We start from the raw sequence: 20,393 nt of genomic DNA, 5'->3' as shown, positions 1-20,393 counted from the left end.
GGAGAAGAAAATCTTGCTGATATTAGTCGAAGTGGAATATCTCGATGTCTAAAGGAAGTAGACCTTTTGAACAAGTCAAGGACTCTCTGGATTGTGATGGTAGTGTGATAAATATGACCTACTGAAAATGGATTTCAATAAACGGGTGGGACCAATAAATAAGGACACAAAAGAAAACAAAACTTACTGCTGATTCGAGATGAGTTGACACAAGAGAAAAGAGAATGGCGCAGATCTGCATAGGTGTTCTGCTTTCCAATATTTGGAACTTTGCACCAGCCGAATATTCCAATTGGGGCACCAAATAATTGTCCACTGGTTGAAACCACGAAGCCCGTACTTTTCTCAAAATCTGAGTGCTTGAATGCTTTAATACTTGAATCTGAATATCTGACTATCTGAATCTGAATGCTCGTGGAAGCGTATGTCGCGGTTTTTATACGGATAATCGGAGGCAGGACCCACTAGGGTGAGTAGAGAGATGGCCTTTGAGGAAGAGGTGAAGCCCTAAGGAGAGCCCAATAATGTCAAAGATTTAATTAGTAAAATTTTAGTATTGGTCCTGGTTGACCTTAGTGAGAAAAGTCTTAGCCATTAGAAATTAAGGGTGAAGTTAGAAGACCTCGTGGGAGGAGATAGTTAGTTCTAGAAGACATGAATATAGATGGGATAAGGGGTGGAGCGTGGATGTTTCATAATTTTGGATGGATAGGTTATGATTGGCCGAATGAGTTAGATGTAAAAAGTGCGGTGGTGGTGGTTCTGGTGGGGTAAAGAAATGTATACAAGTGGCCAGCTGGAAAAGTCAAGATGCCGTAAATCAAAGGCTGAGATAAGATTTTACAACTAAGCTTTGTTGTTAGACTGCATATGGTTTTAGATTAGGGAGATGTAGGTTTCAAGGTTTTAGAGCAGGAGTGTTTCGAGTTGCTTTGTTTTGCTGGAGATCTGTTAGCGCAGAGTTTCAAATTTTATAGCTAAGCCGACAGACACACTTAGTGAACACTACCCAAATATAAACTCTGAACAAAGACGTGTAGATTTTCACAATAGGGTACTGTTTTTTGTTATGGGATATTACCTTCGATTTGACGCGACGGCTGTTCACCAGATGTGTCTGTTTCCTACGACCTTTGTTATATTAGAAAAATAGAAGTTTGAGAGAGAAAAGGAATTGTTAATTGCCTGGAGTCCGCAGGACGTAACAACATTCATCCTTACTACGCTATTCTGAATTTCGAAAATCTTACAACGGATTTGTAATCAGCGACATTAAAACCCCTGGATACCTAGTTTCACGGAAATTGACTGAATTTTGAATTTTACGTCCGCCATATTAGATTCGCCATTTTGAATTTCGAAAATCTGACAACGGTCTTGTAATCAGTGACCCAGAAAACCCCTGGACACAAAGTTTTATAGAAATCGGTTAAAAGAAAAATTCGTGGCTCAAAGGGTTAAAAAGATTTTTTCATTGTCACCTAATTCGTTCGCGTGGGGGTCTATTAATTACAATCGGCCCATCTAAATGATTATTGTACATGCAAATCTTGTTCATCATTTTATTTATTTTCTTAAATAAATTTTTATGTTGAAGAACATAAATATTTGCCTCTTACTTTTTTTCCAAACATATTTAATTTTCCTAGGTCATTTAAAGATTATGTAATATGTCGTTAAACTCCTTTCAATGTTAATATAAAAGCTTACAAACAAAGACACGTAGTAATTTAAAAAATTAACTTGATCTTCAAATCTCTGAGAAAATGAAAGGAATAAAAAAGTTCTTCTGTCATCATAATTGCCCTCTCAAACGTTTTCCTTTAGCATTTCTTCATATCATTAAAAATAAATGAGAAATTTAAGATACTCAAGTTGAGAACCGCTCTATACATACAGGGTGAGGAAAAAAGATGGAAACCTTTAAAAATCTCTAAAGATACAAATTTTACAGAAAAGTGTTTCAGAAAAAGTTATAAGGTTCAAAACAATGTATTACTGATCTTATCAATTTGACCTTGAGTGGTATTGCCAAAGTCAGGTCAAGGTCAACTTATTTTTTTAAACAGAAACTCCCATTTTTTATTATATTGTCGCGCACTCGCGCACTCGCGAGACGAATTCCGACGCGCGGAGAGAAATCACTGAACACTGGGTAAAAGAACGAAAAGCTTTATTTATAGCAAAGCTGAACCGCCGCAAACTCTCTTGCGCAAGAATTATAACAACAGAGGCGACACCGAACGCTGCACGTCAGCCCGTATTGACAGCTCGAGCTCAATCTCTCAGCTGTTCGCTTTCTATCGATTTTTTCCGTCGTTCAGACAATCTTCCTTCAGTTGTCAAAATCAGATGCCTAAGGCTCGCGGACAATGGACGCTGCCACAATCCTTGTAGCTCGGACACAACAATATCATCCTTTTTTACCAATTAATTTGAACAATTTTTGTTGGAAACATTTTTTAATTTGTCTAATATTTTTGAAATATTTAAGGAAAACTCAGAAACTTTTCAATATTTAACTTATGATATCTCGCTAACTATTTGTCAAAAGAAAAAATGGTACTAGACTTTTCTATTCTATTTAGTCCCAAGAACATATTGTTACAATAGTACCCTAACTTTTGTTAACTTATCGACTTTTGGAAATTTCAAAATCATCAAATTAACAAAAGTCAGGGCGCTATTGTAATAATATATTCTTGAGACAAAGTAGAGTAAAAAAGTCTAGTACCATTTTTTGTTCCAGCAAACATTTAGCGAAATATCGTAAGTTAGATATCGAAAAAGTTACCAAGTTTTCTTTAAATATCTCAAAAATATTAGACAAATTAAAAAACGTTTCAGAAAAAATTGTCCAAACTAATTGATAGAAAAGGGTGATATAATAAAAAATTTAGGTTTCTATTTAAGAAAAGTAATGATCAGTGGATATTTTAAAAGTGGCGCCATCTGTAAACAAACTGATATAGTTATTCTGTCCCCCTTGAAATCATACAACTTTTATCTGAAACATTTTTTTATATCTTTCATATTTTTCAAAATATTTGACTGTCAAAAATAAAATGGGATACCCTGTATATAAATTTCAAAGGTAGCCCGCAACAAGCCTGCGTATATGTATGATCGTAGACATAAAGGTTGTCACTATTTTTTTAATAACTTTCGGGACGTATCCCGACTCGAGAAGAATGAGAGCTGCTGCTGCACCCACGGAGCACGCCTGCACAGTGACTCACTACGAAAGGCGAGAAATGAAATATACGTGGTATGACATCCCAGACAGCACCGGACATCCAATGGATGTACGTTACACGCCCAATTTATGTCCGTATGTCCGATTTACGTCCGTGGACATAAATTGGACGTAACAAGGATGTCCTTATTGGACATCGGACCTGTAAGACGTCTGATGTACGTCCATCGGACGTCCTATGTCTGAAGTTGTGACAAACGTACGTCCTATGGACGTCTTTTGTAAAAAAATGTACATATAACGGATGTCCAATGGACATGTCTGAGATAAGTATGTAAACAATTTTTACATTTTGCTTGTAATATCTATCCTTAATAATTCCTTTCCGCTATAGACAAATATGAAAACAATTTCCAACATAATTAATATGTTTCAACATTAATTATGTTGGAAATTGTTTCCATATTTGTCTATAGCGGAAAAGAATTAAGGATCAAAAACCACAGTGGTTTGCGCCAAAGTACGCTTTTTGCTGTTACGCTCCTGAACTGCTTCTTGACTGCCGTGGTATATTCACGCGAATTAGTTGGAAGCATAATTTAGAGTTTCGCTATTACCACTAAACCAGTGCAGTTCTCAGTGGTCTCAATCGATTCCTTGGGTCTAAATTAGTTAATAACACTGTCTTTATTTTTGCTCTACGTATCCTGTGAGCCGAGATACTCCAGTCCAAAGTTCAATTTACGAAGATTTCATGTTCGCTAGCATTGGTAAAACTGCCACGCCGAAAATGTCCATCTCACATTTCTTCTGTTAGAGGTGTTGCGAACCCATCGTCAGAGGCGCCATAATTTGAAAGTTATGTACGAGTGTGTTCGACATATGTAGTGATGTTTGAATGCTACAAGAAAAAGTGGTGATCGGTGATTAGTTCATAAGCCGAACGAGAAAACCAGGAAGAGAGGAAATTAAGATATACGTAATATACTTGACGGAATTTTACTGCACATTAGAACAGGTAAGTACCCAGACAGCACACGGATGTCCATTGGAGGTCCGTTATATGTCAATTTTTTTACAAAAGTCGTCCATAGGACGTACGTTTGTCACAACTTCGGACATAGGACGTCCGATGGACGTACATCGGACGTCCGATGGACGTACATCGGACGTCCTACAGATCCGATGTCCAATAAGGACATCCTTGTTACATCCAATTTATGTCCACGGACGTAAATCGGACATATGGACATAAATTGGACATGAAATGTACATTCATTGGATGTTCGGTGCTGTCTGGGAATATTCTATAAAAAACATCTTTTATTATTATATGCATTCATATATATTTATTTGCCCATAACTAGAATATATTATTTCATACAGTACATTTCACATTTTCAGATTGCAGTGTTGGGACATATTTGTTATTTGTCCTCACAGCAGCAACCTGAAAATATAAAATATTAGGTGTACAAATGAATAATCCAAATTTATACCTCACCCCAAATGTTATGCCCGCGCGTGAAAGAAATAACTCGGGATAAACTAAACGAGAAAAGCTTTATTTACAACCAAGAAAAACGGATCTTAATCAATCTCAAAATAATCGCACGAATTCGCTTTACGTCCGTACGTCGTGACAGGACTAGAGCGACTCTACTCTACTCTATTTTTTTTTGTTAGAAAACAAACTCCTTGACAATGATAACAGCTGTCAAACACTCTCTATATGCCTTCTTCACAGTTTTCTCCCAAGAGCGTGGGAACAACACGTTCTCCAAAGGCGTAGGCACAACACTGTCCCTTCTCTTTCAAAATTGTCGTCCCGACAATTCCATGGAAAGTTGTTCTTCTTCAAGTCTATCTCCAAAATTTCTTTTGTATTGGAAGCTGTTTTTCGCGGAATCATTCCAACCATTAGCTTGCGATATTAGAGAAAATTGTGGAAGGAACTCTCTTAAAGGCACCGTCCCATCATAAATATCTGATTTTACTTTGACGTCACAAAATACACGTTCTCCTTCAACATTCATTCTCGAATTTTCGAGATCGATAACATTACGAGATTCATTCCCAAAAATACTATTATTAGAAGGACTCATCTGTTTATCCAGTTTTTCTTCCAGGCGTTTAAAAGCTGAATCACGCTCCTCAAGCTGCGTTTTTAATTCATTTTGAATTCGTAGCTGCTCTCTTTGATCCTGCTGCCGTTCTTCCCTTAGTTGCTACAACTCCTGAAGAACGGCTCGTAATGAATCATCTGAGGTAGCCGGCATCTGAGCACGAGTCCTCCTCGGCGAATGTGCCAAAGCCATTTCTTTTTCTTTCACTTTCACACACGAGCACGTCTACGATTTCTATCGTTATTGAACCCGGACGAGCCCCCAAATGTTATGCCCGCGCGTGAAAGAAATAACTCGAGATAAACTAAACGAGAAAAGCTTTATTTACAACCAAGAAAAACGGATCTTAATCAATCTCAAAATAATCGCACAAATTCGCTTTACGTCCGTACGCCGTGACAGGACTAGAGCGACTCTACTCTACTCTATTTTTTTTGTTAGAAAAACTCTGACAACGATAACAGCTGTCAAACACTCTCTATATGCCTTCTTCACAGTTTTCTCCCAAGAGCGTGGGAACAACACGTTCCCCAAAGGCGTGGGCACAACAATATAAAATATTAGGTGTACAAATGAATAATCCAAATTATTTTAAGCAGTTATGAAATCAATTTTAAATTGAATAGATTTTCCCGCTCTTTTGTGATTATGCAATGTTGACATATAGCTATTAAAAAGAACATACACATGGTAGTTTGGCGAAAGGCCCAACATAACCTTCAAAAGTATTCAGTTCAGTACAGTCAATGGCAGTACAGAAAATGGCAACAGATAAGATGCATATCCGATACTGCATTCTTTACGAATTCCAACTAGGAAATAATGCTGCAAGAGCGTGCGAATCGATTTGTTCCTTTCTCGGCGAAGGTGTTATATCGTATGATGTATGCGCATTTAAGCGGTTTAAAAGCGGTAATCTCAGTCTAATCGACAAACAATGCCCTGGAGGCCCTCCGAAGTGCGATAATGATGATTTGGAACAACTGCTCGCTGAGAATTCGGCACAAACATAAAAAGAGTTTGCAGAACAGTTGGGAGTAACGCAACAAACGATTTCCAAACATCTACATAAGATGGGAAAGATTCAGAAAGAAGGAAAATGGATTCCGCATGAACTCACTGAAACCAACAAAAATCAACGACTGGCAGCGTGTCTTTCTCTTCCCAATAAGCAGCGTCGAAAGTCTTTCTTGTGGAAAATCATTACGGGCGATGAGAAATGGATACTCTATGACAATCCGAAACGCAGAAAGTCATGGGTAAATTCCGGCGAATCATCAAAATCGGTCGCAAAACCCAATCGCTTCGGAAAGAAGGTTCTTCTCTGCATTTGGTGGGATATCAAGGGCGTACTTTATTATGAGATGTTGGAACTGGGTGAAACAGTTACTGCGGACTGCTACCAACGTCAATTAATCTGCTTGAGTCAAGAATTGGAACGAAAACGTCCATATACTGGCAAAGGAGAACGTCCAGTGAAATTGTTGCATGACAACGCCAGGCCACACATTGCTTCCAATACAAAAGACACCATAATGAATCTTGGCTGGGACGTCTTGCAGCACCCGGCGTATTCACCAGACATTGCTCTATCCGATTATCACTTCCGATCGATGCAACACGCCTTGTCCGAGATGCACTTCCAATCAGTGGATGAAATCCGAAAAAGGCTTGACGACTTTATCGCGTCCAAAGACGTAACATTTTTCCGAGATGAAATTCATCAGCTGCCTGAAAGATGGCTTAAAGTTACAGAAAGCAACGGCGAATACTTTGATTGAACAATTTAATTTACTTTCTTTTAAAATAAATCTTGAATGTAGCTGAAAAAATTGGATTATTCATTTGTACACCTAATATGCAATCTGAAATAACATATTATTGTTTTGGGCAAGAACATATTAGGTGTACAAATGAATAATCTAATTTTTTCAGCTACATTCAAGGTTTATTTTACAAAAAAAGTAAATTAAATTGTTCAATCATAGTATTCGCCGTTGTTTTCTATAACTTTAAGCCATCTTTCAGGCAGCTGATGAATTCCATCTCGGAAAAATGTTACGTCTTTGGACGCGATAAAGTCGTCAAGCCTTTTTCGGATCTCATCCACCGATTGGAAGTGCATTTCGGACAAGGCGTGTTGCATCGATCGGAAGTGATAATCGGATAGAGCAATGTCTGGTGAATACGCCGGGTGCTGCAAGACGTCCCACCTAAAACTCATTATGGTGTCTTTTGTATTGGAAGCAATGTGTGGCCTGGCGTTGTCATGCAATAATTTCATTGGACGTTCTCTTTTGCCAGTATACGGGCGTTTTCGTTCCAATTCTTGACTCAAGCAGATTAATTGACGTTGGTAGCGGTCCGCAATAACTGTTTCACCCGGTTCCAACAACTCATAATAAAGCACGCCCTTGATATCTTACCAAATGCAGAGAAGAACCTTCTTTTCGAAGCGATTGAGTTTTGCGACCGATTTTGATGATTCGCCGGAATTTACCCATGACTTTCTGCGTTTCGGATTGTCATAGAGTATCCATTTCTCATCGCCCGTAACGATTTTTCACAAGAAAGACTTTCGACGCTGCTTATTGGGAAGAGAAAGACACGCTGCCAGTCGTTGATTTTTGTTGGTTTCAGTGAGTTCATGCGGAACCCATTTTTCTTCTTTCTGGATCTTTCCCATCTCATGTAGGTGTTTGGAAATCGTTTGTTGCGTTACTCCCAACTGTTCTGCAAACTCTTTTTGTGTTTGTGCCGAATTCTCAGCGAGCAGTTGTTCCAAATCATCATTATCGCACTTCGGAGGGCCTCCAGGGCATTGTTTGTCGATTAGACTGAAATTACCGCTTTTAAACCGCTTAAACCAAAATGCGCACACATCGTACGATACAACACCTTCGCTGAGAACAAATCGATTCGTACGCTCTTATAGCATTTTTTCCTTGTTGAAATTCGTAAAAAATGCAGTGTCGTATATGCTTATCTGTTGCCATTTTTTGTACTGCCATTGACTGTACTGAACTGAATACTTTTGAAGGTTATGTTAGGCCTTTCGTCAAACTATATGTTCTTTTTAATAGCTTTTTAATATGCTTTAATAGCTCTTTAATATGTCAATATTGCATAATCACAAAAGAGCGGGAAAATCTATTCAATTTAAAATTGATTTCATAACTGCTTAATATAATTTTGATTATTCATTTGTACACCTAATATACAGGGTGTTTGATAGCTGATCATGTAGACGAAAGTTGGAGATAGATTGGGTGCAGCCGAGAAGAAAAGTCATGTACCATAATGTCAAATTGGCAATAGTTACCGAGTTATTAATTAAAACATGTGAGCCAACGAGCACGTAGAGAGCGGAGGGCGGCCGCAGTAAGCACGTAGACATGTGATACAGGCGGAGTCAGTGAGTAGCAATAGGCAAGCGCGCGCGGCGAGGGGCAACGTAAGCGACAAGAAGCGATCGCGCGCGACGAGGAGCGAGCGAGCTTTTTCTTTATAGCTTTTTCCTTATAGCTCGCTCGCTCCTCGTCGTCGCGCCCTCTCGCTCTTCGTCGCGCTCGCTCGCCTTTTGTCGCTTGCGCTCGCTTGCTCCTCGTCGTTCGCGCGATCGCCTCTTGTCGCTTACGTTGCCCCTCGCCGCGCGCGCTTGCCTATTGCCACTCACTGACTCCGCCTGTATCAAATGTCTACGTGCTTACTGCGGCCGCCCTCCGCTCTCTACGCGCTCGTTGGCTCACATGTTTTAATTAATAACTCGATAACTATTGGCAATTTGACATTATGGTACATGACTTTTCTTCTCGGCTACACCCAATCTATCTCCAACTTTCGTCTGCATGATCAGCTATCAAACACCCTGTATAAAACATATCTTTTAAACGGTGCATTACCTGGATGCTGCCTATCGATTCTGCTTCTGCTTAATAACAAATATGTTCCAAAGCTGCAATCTGAAAATGTGAAATATACAGTATGATATAATGTATTCTCATTATGGACAAATAAATATATATAAATATATATAATAATAACAAATGTTTTTTATATTGTGTGTTACCTGATAGTGAATACGTTGTGCTTCTGTTCAATAGTAATGTTTCAACACAACTATCTGTAAAAATTAAATCAAACGCGGCTACTTATGTCAAACAATATGATGTAATGTATTATTGTTTTGCTATAAAAATATGTATAATAATGAAACATTAAAATGTAAATATAACAAAACAATAATACATTACTTCATATTGCATATTTGATACTTACAGGTAGCTGTGTTTGATTTAACATTTACAGATAACTGTATTTGGACATTACTATTGAACAGAAGTACAATCGATTCACTATCACGTAACATACAATATTCTATAAAAAATATCTTTTATTATTATGTATATTTATATATAAAAAATATCTTTTATTATTATATGTATTTATATATATTTATTTGTCCATAACGAGAATACATTATTTCACATTGTATATTTCACATTTTCAGATTACAACGTTGGAACATATTTGTTATTAAGCAGAAACAGAATCGGTAGGCCATTTCCAGGTAAAGCACCGTTTAAAAGATATTTTTTATATACAGGGTATCCCAAAAGTAACGGACACCCTAATAACTCTTCAGTATTGAAGTTTCAAGGAAAATGATCTCAATAAAAGTAATAGGGATTTAAGTGGGCTACCTTATAATGATCTTGATTTTGACTTTGACCTCTATTTTCTAGGTCATCTGAAGGTCAACTTGCGTTTCTTAAATAGGAACCCTTACTTTTTATTACACTGCTTTTTTCTTCTAGTTAATTGGAACAACTTTTGTCTAAAACATTTTTTTATTTTTCTAATATTTTTTGAGATATTTGAGGAAAACTTGATAACTTTTTCAATATTTAACATACGATATCTCGCTAATTATTTGTCGGAAGAAAAAGTGGTGCTAGACTTTTTTGCTTTATTTAGGCTCAAGAATATATTGTTACAATAGCGCCCTGATTTTTGTTAATTTGATGATTTTCCAAAGTCAGTAAGTTAACAAAAGTTAAGGTGCTATTGTAACAATATATTCTTGAGACTTAATAAAGCAAGAAAGTCTAGTACCACTTTTTCTTCTGACAAATAGTTAGCAAGATATCGTAAGTTAAATATTGAAAAAGTTATTAACCCAGCAAGCACAATATTACATGTACCTTGCATGTTAGTTATAATTTCCTACTCAACAATATAACTGTTATACAACACATGTGTTATATAACAGTTATATTGTTGAGTAGGAAATTACAACTAACATATACGTTACATGTAATATTGTGTTTGCTGGGAAGTTTTCCACAAATATCTAAAAAACTATTAGATAAATAAAAAAATATTTTAAACAAAAGTTGTTCCAATTAACTAGTAGAAGGAAGTAGTGTAATAAAAAGTAAGGGTTCCTATTTAAGAAACGCAAGTTGATCTCCAAATGACCTTGAAAATAGAGGTCAAGGTCAAAATCAAGGTCATTATAAGGTAGCTCACTTAAATCCCTACAACTCTTATTCAGATAATTTTCCTTGAAATTTCAATACTGAAGAGTTATTAGGGTGGTCCGTTACTTTTGGGACACTGTATATTCTTGCCTAAAACAAGAATGTTATTTCATATTGCATATTTTATATGTTCAGGTTGCTGCTGTGAGGACAAATGTAGGCGAAATGACACATCGGCGTTTGAAATTCATTCTGCAGAATTTTACGAAGTACGGATAGATGAGTTGAGATCATGTGGATCGATGTGGAGCTTTCGTGCTACTCGACATCGTGTTGCAATAGCAATTTTTTATATCGCAGAAGTCTCGAGAGTATCAGGTTGTAGAAAATTTCTTACAAAAGTAAATTAGTTGTTGCATGGTATGTTTATTGTATATTATCTAGGATTGTGTAAGCAAAGATAGTTAAAATTGTTAATAAATAATGCATATGAGATAATGCATAATTCTTTTATAAGATTCACAAATAAAATTACACATATAACCGGGGTATATTAAATTATGCATTGTTGCGCGATAAAATAAGTAAAGAGGACCGTCATATGTCATTAATAAAATATATAACGGAGGTGGAGGTGTAGCCTCTTCTATACTTTTTATAATAACTAAATACTGTTCAGAAAACTGTAGTTACACTTATGATATCCATTGTAGCTCTTGTAACAAAATCAGTGATATCCGTAAAAACTTACCTTACAGAAAGTAAAAAAAAAGCGCCAAGGTACGCGCATGTCTGTGTCTATGCAAAAACACTTTGTACCAAAATCTATTGTAAAAAAACGTATTGATAACTATAATAAAGAATAACATTTGTAAAAAAAACTTTGTACAAAACCTGTTGTAAAAAAAATCGTATTAATAACTGTAATAAAAACATCCTTACAAAAACTGTACTTGGAAACATTGTACATCAATTTGTAATAAAAAAATTACGTAGAAAAAATCTTATTAAAATTGAAATAATTTTGATATATATATATATATATATATATATACAGGGTGGGTGATTATAAGTTGCCAACCCGAAGTGTGAAGGCAGATTGGGTTAAGACAAACATAAAAGTCCCATACCATTTTGCGAGATTCGCAATAATTACCGAGTTATTAATAACAGAAATCTGAGGAGTGGTAGCGCGTCGGCATAGATGATTGGAGAAGCGTTGCAGCTGCTTAGGCCGCAGCGCGGCCCAGTTGATTCAGCAACTGTTGCCGGTGCGCGGTGAGGGGAAAGACAATGCGACCTCTGTGAAGATGGCCCCTCATTCTTCAAATTTGAAAAAAATTATTAGAGTTCTGAATGCCCCTCGCAGAGTTCTAGAGTTCGCAATCCTTTATAGAAAGAGTTCCGTCATTTAAAGTAGAGAAAATACCATTTTAAACATCAGAGGGCCAACTTCACGACGCCCTTCATTATGTAAAAAATTTAAATTTGTTTAGAGTTCTAGATAGATTTTTAATAGTTCTATAGTTCTAGATAAGTTTTAAAAATAGTTCTGTTTAAAACAATAAGAAAAATTATATTTAAAATTCTCGAATTAGAAAACGAAAAATGGCAAGAACTCTACCAATTTTGGTTTTAGCGCGTCGAGTGTTAATAATAATCTTTAGTACTCGTGAGGGGCTAACCAGAACTCTGAATAAAACATCGGATTTTCAAAAAACTTGATTGTTTATTAAACACGTAAAATTTTTTTTCGGAAATCCGACGTTTCATTCAGAGTTCTGGTTAGCCCCTTACGAGTTCTGAAGATTATTAACACTTGGAGCGCTAAAACCAAAATTGAAAGAGTTCTCGCCGATTTTCGTCCCTCGAGTCGAATATTTCCATGTCCCTCGGATCGAAAATTTTTTTCGGAAATCCGACGTTTCATTCAGAGTTCTGGTTAGCCCCGCACGAGTTCTAAAGATTATTATTAACACTCGGAGCGCTAAAACCAAAATTGAAAGAGTTCTCGCCGATTTTCGTCCCTCGAGTCTAATATTTCCATGTCCCTCGGATCGAAAATTTATTTTCGGAAATCCGACGTTTCATTCAGAGTGTGGTTAGCCCCTCACGAGTTCTGAAGATTATTATTAACACTCGGAGCGCTAAAACCAAAATTGAATCTTGCCGATTTTGGTCCCTCGAGTCGAATATTTCCATGGCCCTCGGATCGAAAATCGGCGAGAACTCTTTCAATTTTGGTTTTAGCGTTCCGAGTGTTAATAATAATCTTCAGAACTCGTGAGGGGCTAACCAGAACTCTGAATGAAACATCGGATTTCCGAAAAAAAATTTTACGTGTTTAATAAACAATCAATTTTTTTGAAAATCCGATGTTTTATTCAGAGTTCTGGTTAGCCCCTCACGAGTACTAAAGATTATTAACACTCGACGCGCTAAAACCAAAATTGGTAGAATTCTTGCCATTTTTCGTTTTCTAATTCGAGAATTTTAAATATAATTTTTCTTATTGTTTTAAAAAGAACTATTTTTAAAACTTATCTAGAACTATAGAACTATTAAAAATCTATCTAGAACTCTAAACAAATTTAAATTTTTTACATAATGAAGGGCGTCTTGAAGTTGGCCCTCCGATTTTTACAACGGTATTTTCTCTACTTTAAATGACGGAACTCTTTCTATAAAGGATTGCGAACTCTAGAACTCTGCGAGGGGTATTCAGAACTCTAATAATCTTTTTCAAATTTGAAGAATGAGGAGCCATTTTCACAGAGGTGACAATGCGCTGCTATTCGTTGTTTTATCTCGCCGGACCTACGTCTCGCCGCACGCCGCCAACAGTTACTAGGTCGAGGCGCAGGACTTCTTTGTTCCTCTCACTTAGCTCTATGTCCTTACGGAGCCCGTGTCTCAAAGTTCTGAGACACCCTGTATACAGGGTGTTTGAAAGCTTATCATACAGACGAAAGTTGGAGATAGATTTGGTGTAGCCGAAAAGAAAAGTCACATATCATAATGTCAAATTGGCAATAGTTATCGAGTTATTAATTGAAACATGTATAAAACAAGCGGCCACGGTAAGCATGTAGACATTTGGTATAGGCGGAGTCAACGAGCGTCGATAGGCGAGTGCGCGCGGCGAGGGGCAACCGTAAGCGACAAGAGGCGAGCGCGCGCGACGAGAAGCGAGCGAGCGAGCGAGCCAGTGCTGTCAGGTGCAATATATTGCGACGCTACAGCTCATGCGTGAGATGACGTAGGAGCTCTATGCCAATGACGGCAATAAAGCGCATCGCAGGGTCCATGAAGGGGCTCGCGCTATCCGATCAGCTGTCTTCCAGGCTCCAGTGTAATTTTCCCGTGCTTCTTGCGCGAATACCTTATCTCAGATTATATTGTTCAGTTGATACTAAATATCAGTTATAGTAGTATAGCTTTATTGTTCCCCTTGGGGTTACAATTTTCCCTTCCTCCTATCTTTTACATTCTATTCTCTTATTCTACCTTACAAACTATTCGTAAACGACCCGCACGCGCGAGAGAGAGCGCTCCTCATACCCACTCTCATTCCCCCACTCTTCCATTCTCTCCCTCTCTCTCTCACTCTCCATTCTTCTCCTTTCACACTCTAACCTCCGTTTCCGCCGCTCTTTCTATCTCCTCCTTTCTCCCCCACGTCCCTCTCCCCTCTCCAACATTTCTCTACCTCCCTCATCCACCCTTCCCCCCTTCCTTCCTCTCCCAGCACCTCCCTCTCCATCTCCTGCCATCCCTTCTCTTCCCCCACCTCGTACATTCCTCCCATATGTGCTTCCACGTCTCCCTCCTCTCCTACACATCCTGTATCTCCTTTTTTCCTCTTCCTCCTAGTATCTACTTCCCTTCAATTCACACCCCAGCCTGAACCTCGCTATTCTCTTCATCTACTCTCCCCCCAACCCTTCTTTAGATACTCTGGTATTCCCCTTCCCTTTACCCTTCCATATCCCTCATTAAACCTTGACTCCTTTATCCTTTCCCATCTTTCCTCCTCCTGTTTTCTCCTTTCCTTGCTCTTTAGTTCCTCTCCCTTTATCTCCCCCTTCCTCCCTTATCTCTTCTATCCTATCTATTTTTCACCCTCTGTCCTCAAAAAACCTTTTCCTCTCCTCCTCCCATCTTCCTACTTCTTTACCTCTTCTCGCCCTTCCCCTCATCTCCCACTAACACATTCTTGCTATCTCCCCGCCCCCTCATATCCCCACGCTCTCATTCCCGCTCTGCACCTCATTTAATCCCTCTGCATCTCCTCCCTCTCCATATATCCCGGTGTCCACCTCTCCACCCCCAGTACCCATTTCAGATATCTCTCATGCAATTCCTCTATTTTTCTTCTCTCTCTCCATCCCCAAATTTCCACCCCATAACTTATCACCGGCCACACCAGTTTATCAAACAGCCACATCCTCTTCCCCCAGTCCTTTCCAAATCTCCTTTTCCCCATTCCCCATACCTGCCCCATCACCTTTGCTGCCTTCTTCACCCTATCCCTCACCTGTGCCTCCTGCCCTCCACTCCTCCTCACCACATACCCTAAATATTTATATTCCTTCACCTCCTCCACTCTCTTCCCTTTCCATCTCCAGTCCATCTTCTTCCATCTCCCTCCATTCTTCCTACACCTCATTACCTTCGTCTTTTCTATGTTAACTTCCAACCCCTTCCCTTCAAAATACTTTTCCAGCCTTGCCATCATTCCCTTCATCCCCTCCTCATCTTCCGTCAATGTCGCTACGTCATCTGCGTATGCCAACGTGTACACTCTCCCCTCCCCCAGCCTTACACCCCCCATCCCCCTCTCTTTAACTCTTCATCTATGTCCGCTATTAGTAATATAAATAATAGCGGACTCAATGGATACCCTTGTCTTACTCCCCATCCCGTCCAGAACCTTTTTCCTTCTCTCCCCCCTATTCTCACTCTGCTCCTCGTCTCCCCTAATACTTCCTCGCACCTTCTGACTAGTCCTTCCCTTACTCCCCTTTCTCTCATCATTTTACCCAACACCTCCCTATTCACCGAGTCAAACGCTGTCTTTAAATCCACGAACAGTACTATCAGTCTCCTGTCCCTCCTCTCCACTTGCCTGTTTATTAAATAATTTAATACATATATGTTGTCCACTGCCCACCTTCCCCTCCTAAACCCCGCCTGACTCTCCGGCAATATCTTCTGCTCCTCCACCTCCTCCCTCAGCCTCTCCGTCAGTATCGCGGCGTATATTTTATATACCGTCTGAGTCAACGTCACCCCTCTATACTCCTCCACTCTCTCCCCTTCCCCCTTCTTCTTTATCGGCACCACCACTCCCTCATTCCATTCCTCTGGCCACCCCTCTCCTGCCCATACCCTTTCACATATTTCCCCTAACCATCTCTGCACCTCCTGTCCCCCGTACTTCCATACCTCGTTGGAATGCCATCTCCTCCTGTTGCTTTCCCATCTCTTAATCCTTTTACCGCCCTCCTTATCTCCTGCTCTATCCCTTCCTTCCCATCATCTTCCCCTCCCCTATTTATTTCCCTCCTTACCCTTCCTTCCCTCTACTCCCTCTAATATTCTCCTAAAGTGTCCCTCCCACTCTTTCATTTCTATCTCCTCATTCACTCCCCCTCTCCTCCTCCTTTCCCAATTTAGCATCTCCCATATCTGTTGTTCCGTCCTCACTTCCTCTAATTCTTTCACCCATCTCTCTCCTTGTTCCCTCTTCTTCTCCTCGCATACCTTCTTATACCTTAACCTTTCTTCTCTATATTTTTCTCCATATCCTCCCCTTTTCCTCCATTCCCTCAGCTCCCCCCTCAGTCTCTTCTTTGCCTCCCTACACTCTTCATCCCACCACCCCCTCACTTACTTCTTTTTCTCTCTCCTATCCCTCCCTCTCAACGTTTCTCTTATCCCTTCCTCTAACCTCCTCCATTCTTCTTGCACTCTCTCCTTCCTTTTTCCCCTCCTCCTGAACTCCTCCCCAAACCCTTCTAGTTCCCTCTTTGACCACCTACTCTTTCCTCCCCCACCCCTCCTTACCTTCCTTTCTCCTCCCTTTCCCCTTCTTCCCCTTCCCCCTTTTATCCATACAACAACCGGCTGATGGTCTGACTCCACTCTCTCTCCTACTTCCATCCTCTCTACCCTTTCCATTGTCTCTCTATTTCCCATTACATAATCTATCACCGATGCCCCCTTCCCCCCATGTACGTCCATTCCCCTTTCTCATCCCCCTTCGTATTCCCATTCAATATCCACCACCCTCTCTCTCCCAGAAATTCACATAGCTTCCTTCCGTTCTTACACACCTTCTCATCCTTGGACATCCTGCTACCCTCCTCTCCTCTCTCTTCCTCCCCTCCTCCTTCCGCTTCTCCTCTCTCTCCCTGTTCTCGCGTTCCAATCCCCCCTACTATCGTCCTCCCCTCCCCCTTCTCTCCTCCACCCACTTCTTCATTCGCTCTAGCTTTTCCTCCATATCCCCATTCACGTAAACCCCTATTACTCTCCACCACTCCCCCGCCATTCTCACCTTCCTCACCATCATTCCCTCAACTTCTTCCTCTTCCCTCCTCACCTCCATCCCTTCCCTCACTCCCAACACCATTCCCCCTATTGTCCTTCCCCTCCTATTCCTTCTCTTCGCTCCCTGACATTCCCACCTGAATCCTTTCGGTAACTCTTTTTTCACTCTTCCCCAACCCCTCTCCTCCGTCCACGTCTCTGACAGCACCATTATATCCCATCCCTTGAGATCCTCCCAGAATTTCCTATCTTTATTCCCCAACCCCACGTTCCAAAATGCCACCTTGTATATCTCATCCACCCTCTCTCCTCTCCCCTCTACCTTCTCCTCCCCCGTTCTCTTCATTCCCTTTACTTCACCCCATTTTAGTTTCTCTTCATCTCCCACCACCTTTCCCCTACTTCATCCTATCTCTTCATCTTCCCGTCTACCCACATCTTCATATATCCCACCTGCACCCTCCTACCCTTTCTTTTTTCCGCCTGCGCCTCTCTCTCTCTCTCTCTCTATCCTCCACTTCGTCTTCCTCTCCTCCACTGTTAAATCGTCCTCTATCCTTTCTTTCCTCCCTCTTAGCTTCTTCTTCGCCTCCATCTCTTTTCTTTTTTCCTCCAGACTTCCTAACTTCACCAATACCATCCCCTCCCCTTCTTTCTGCCCTTTTCCTATCCTCTTCACTTCCTTCATCTTTACCTCCAAATCCATTCTCCGCAATACCTCCTTAACACCCTCCTCCACTCCTTTCACTCCTATCTCTACCCCCCTCACCACTATATTTTTCCTCCTTTCTTCCCTCTCCTTTTTATCTATCCGTATCTCCAACTCTCTTATCCTTCTTTCTCCCACCTCCCCCATTCTTCCCTCCTTCATCCTCTCCCTCTCCCATTTCTCCCATCTCCCCAACCTTTCCTCCATCCTTTTTATTTTTTCTTCCCCCTCCCTCCTTTCTCTCTTCCATTCCTCCCATTCCTTCTTTCTCTCTTCTCTCTCCCTTCTCAATTCCTCTCTTAGTTCCCTGTTTCCTCTATCTCTTTTCTCCCCCTCCCTCTTCACTTCCTCTTTATACCCCCTCACTTCTTCTATTAATTTCCATACAATTTCTTTCATTTCCTCCTCTCTTATCCACCCTCCTTTCCCCCCTTCCCTCTCCTCTCCCCCTAATTTCCCTCTTTCTCCCTCTTCATCCTCCTCCTTGTGCCTTCCTACCTTCAAATTCTTTTTACCTCCTCTTTCTTCTTCATCCTCCTCTTCCTCTCCCCCCTTGTCTTCCTTTTCCCCTCCCACATCATCTCTATACAACTCTCTATATTTCCTGTGCTGCTCGCGCTGTCTCTCCTCAACCTTTCTACGTTCGTCAACCTCCCTCCCCTCATCTCCCCTCTCTTCCCCTCCTCTTCACCCCCTTCCCTCTCTTTCCTCCTTCCTCCATCCCCTCTTATTCCACCCTTCTTTCTCCACCTTTGCCTTACCTCCCTTCAAATTTCCCTCGTCTCTCTCCCAGCTACGCCACCAGACCGCACCACCTCTCTCGAACACCCGTCTCTCTCCTTTGTCCACCCTCTCCCCGCTTTCTAACCTCCTGCTCGCTCTTCTCACTCTTCTGCCCCTTTCTTCCACCACCCCCCTCCAGCTCTTTCTCACCCTCGACCCTAATCCCTTCCACTGCCTCCAACACCCTTCTCTTCCCCTCCACTCTCACCACTTCCCACTGAACCCACATCTTATTTTCGCCCTGTCACTCACTGCTATCACTTATTTCGTCGCTGGGAACGGAAGTCAAATATCAGTTATATTAACATTATAATTCCAGTGGATACTAAGTAACAATTACGTTACATTAACATTATAATTATTCACTCAACTATGTAACTGTTACATAATATTTGTATTAAACTCATATTAGACTATAGATTGAGAATTACTATCAGATCAATTAAAATAACCACGATTTAGATTATCTAATTTACTAAATACTCGATTGCAATTCTCAATGCATAGTATAATATGAGCGCTATAATACCTTAAAAAAGATACGATACTGAGACTTTCACTCAAACAGGGAGCTCTACGTCATCTCACGCATGCGCTGTAGCGTCGCAATATATTGCACCTGACAGCACTGGAGCGAGCGCGAACGACGAGCGAGCGAGCACAAGCGACAAGAGGTGGCCACCCAGCGCTCTCTACGCGCTCATTAGCTCACATGTTTCAATTAATAACTCGATAACTATTGGCAATTTGACATTATGGTATATGACTTTTCTTCTCGGTTACACCCAATCTATCTCCAACTTTCGTCTGTATGATAAGTTTTCAAACACCCTGTATACATATGTCATTTATTAGTGAAGAAAATATTTTTAAAAAAATTCTAATAAAAAGTTTTCTCGCTTTTGCTCGGAATATAAACAAACATTTATTTTCTTCCCATTTATACATATATTCTAATAAGCAATCATTAGTCACATATCCACATAAACAGTGAACACTTGCAGGAAGCTATCACAAAATTTTCACAATATAGTAAAAATAACATTGTATTACTTTAACCCTTTAACTGCTGAGATATTAAATGACCAGTATGACCCTCTTTGCTGAGTTATTTTTACAATTATAAAATATTTTATGGTAAGAGATGGCACTATATGCTCGCTTAATTCAAATACTTTTTACAAATTAAATTAAATGAGTATTACACATTGAAACTCCAGATCGAGTAAACTCGATCGTAGCAAGGCTGCCATTTTTTTCCACATTCGAGTTATCTCAACTGTAGCAGTTAAAGGATTAATCAAGAAATGATAGAAATATATCTCATATATAACCGTACACTATATATAACCGTACACTAAAAACAAGTAAATCACTTGCTTTAATTAAAATCAATAATTGTTTATAACTCCAACAATATTGATTTTTCAGCTACTTATTTAGAAATTTTTTTTTTCATTTTGTGAATACTATCTGTTCTTAAAGTCTTGAAACCTCTTTCTTAAACACTCTATATGTTTAATATAAAAACTTAAATTTCA

At 39.8% G+C, this 20,393-nt stretch overlaps 1 protein-coding gene across 3 annotated transcripts in view; it reads right to left on the bottom strand.

Moving 5' to 3' along the window:
- The window catches only part of LOC105182149 (synergin gamma), a 52,242-nt gene that overhangs the window by 22,859 nt on the left and 8,990 nt on the right, over positions 1-20,393 (bottom strand). For all 3 annotated transcript variants that reach the window (XR_003113211.1, XR_003113212.1, XR_003113213.1), the window contains exon 6: positions 3,814-4,097. The gene's annotated coding sequence lies outside the window, so the exon portion shown is untranslated. The remainder of the gene's footprint in view (positions 1-3,813; positions 4,098-20,393) is intronic.

The sequence above is a fragment of the Harpegnathos saltator genome, unplaced genomic scaffold, assembly GCF_003227715.2.
Source record: "Harpegnathos saltator strain DR-91 unplaced genomic scaffold, Hsal_v8.6 scaffold110, whole genome shotgun sequence".
Lineage (NCBI taxonomy): Eukaryota > Metazoa > Arthropoda > Insecta > Hymenoptera > Formicidae > Harpegnathos > Harpegnathos saltator.
Note: the sequence above shows the minus strand (reverse complement) of the source record. Positions and strands in the feature narration are given on the sequence as shown.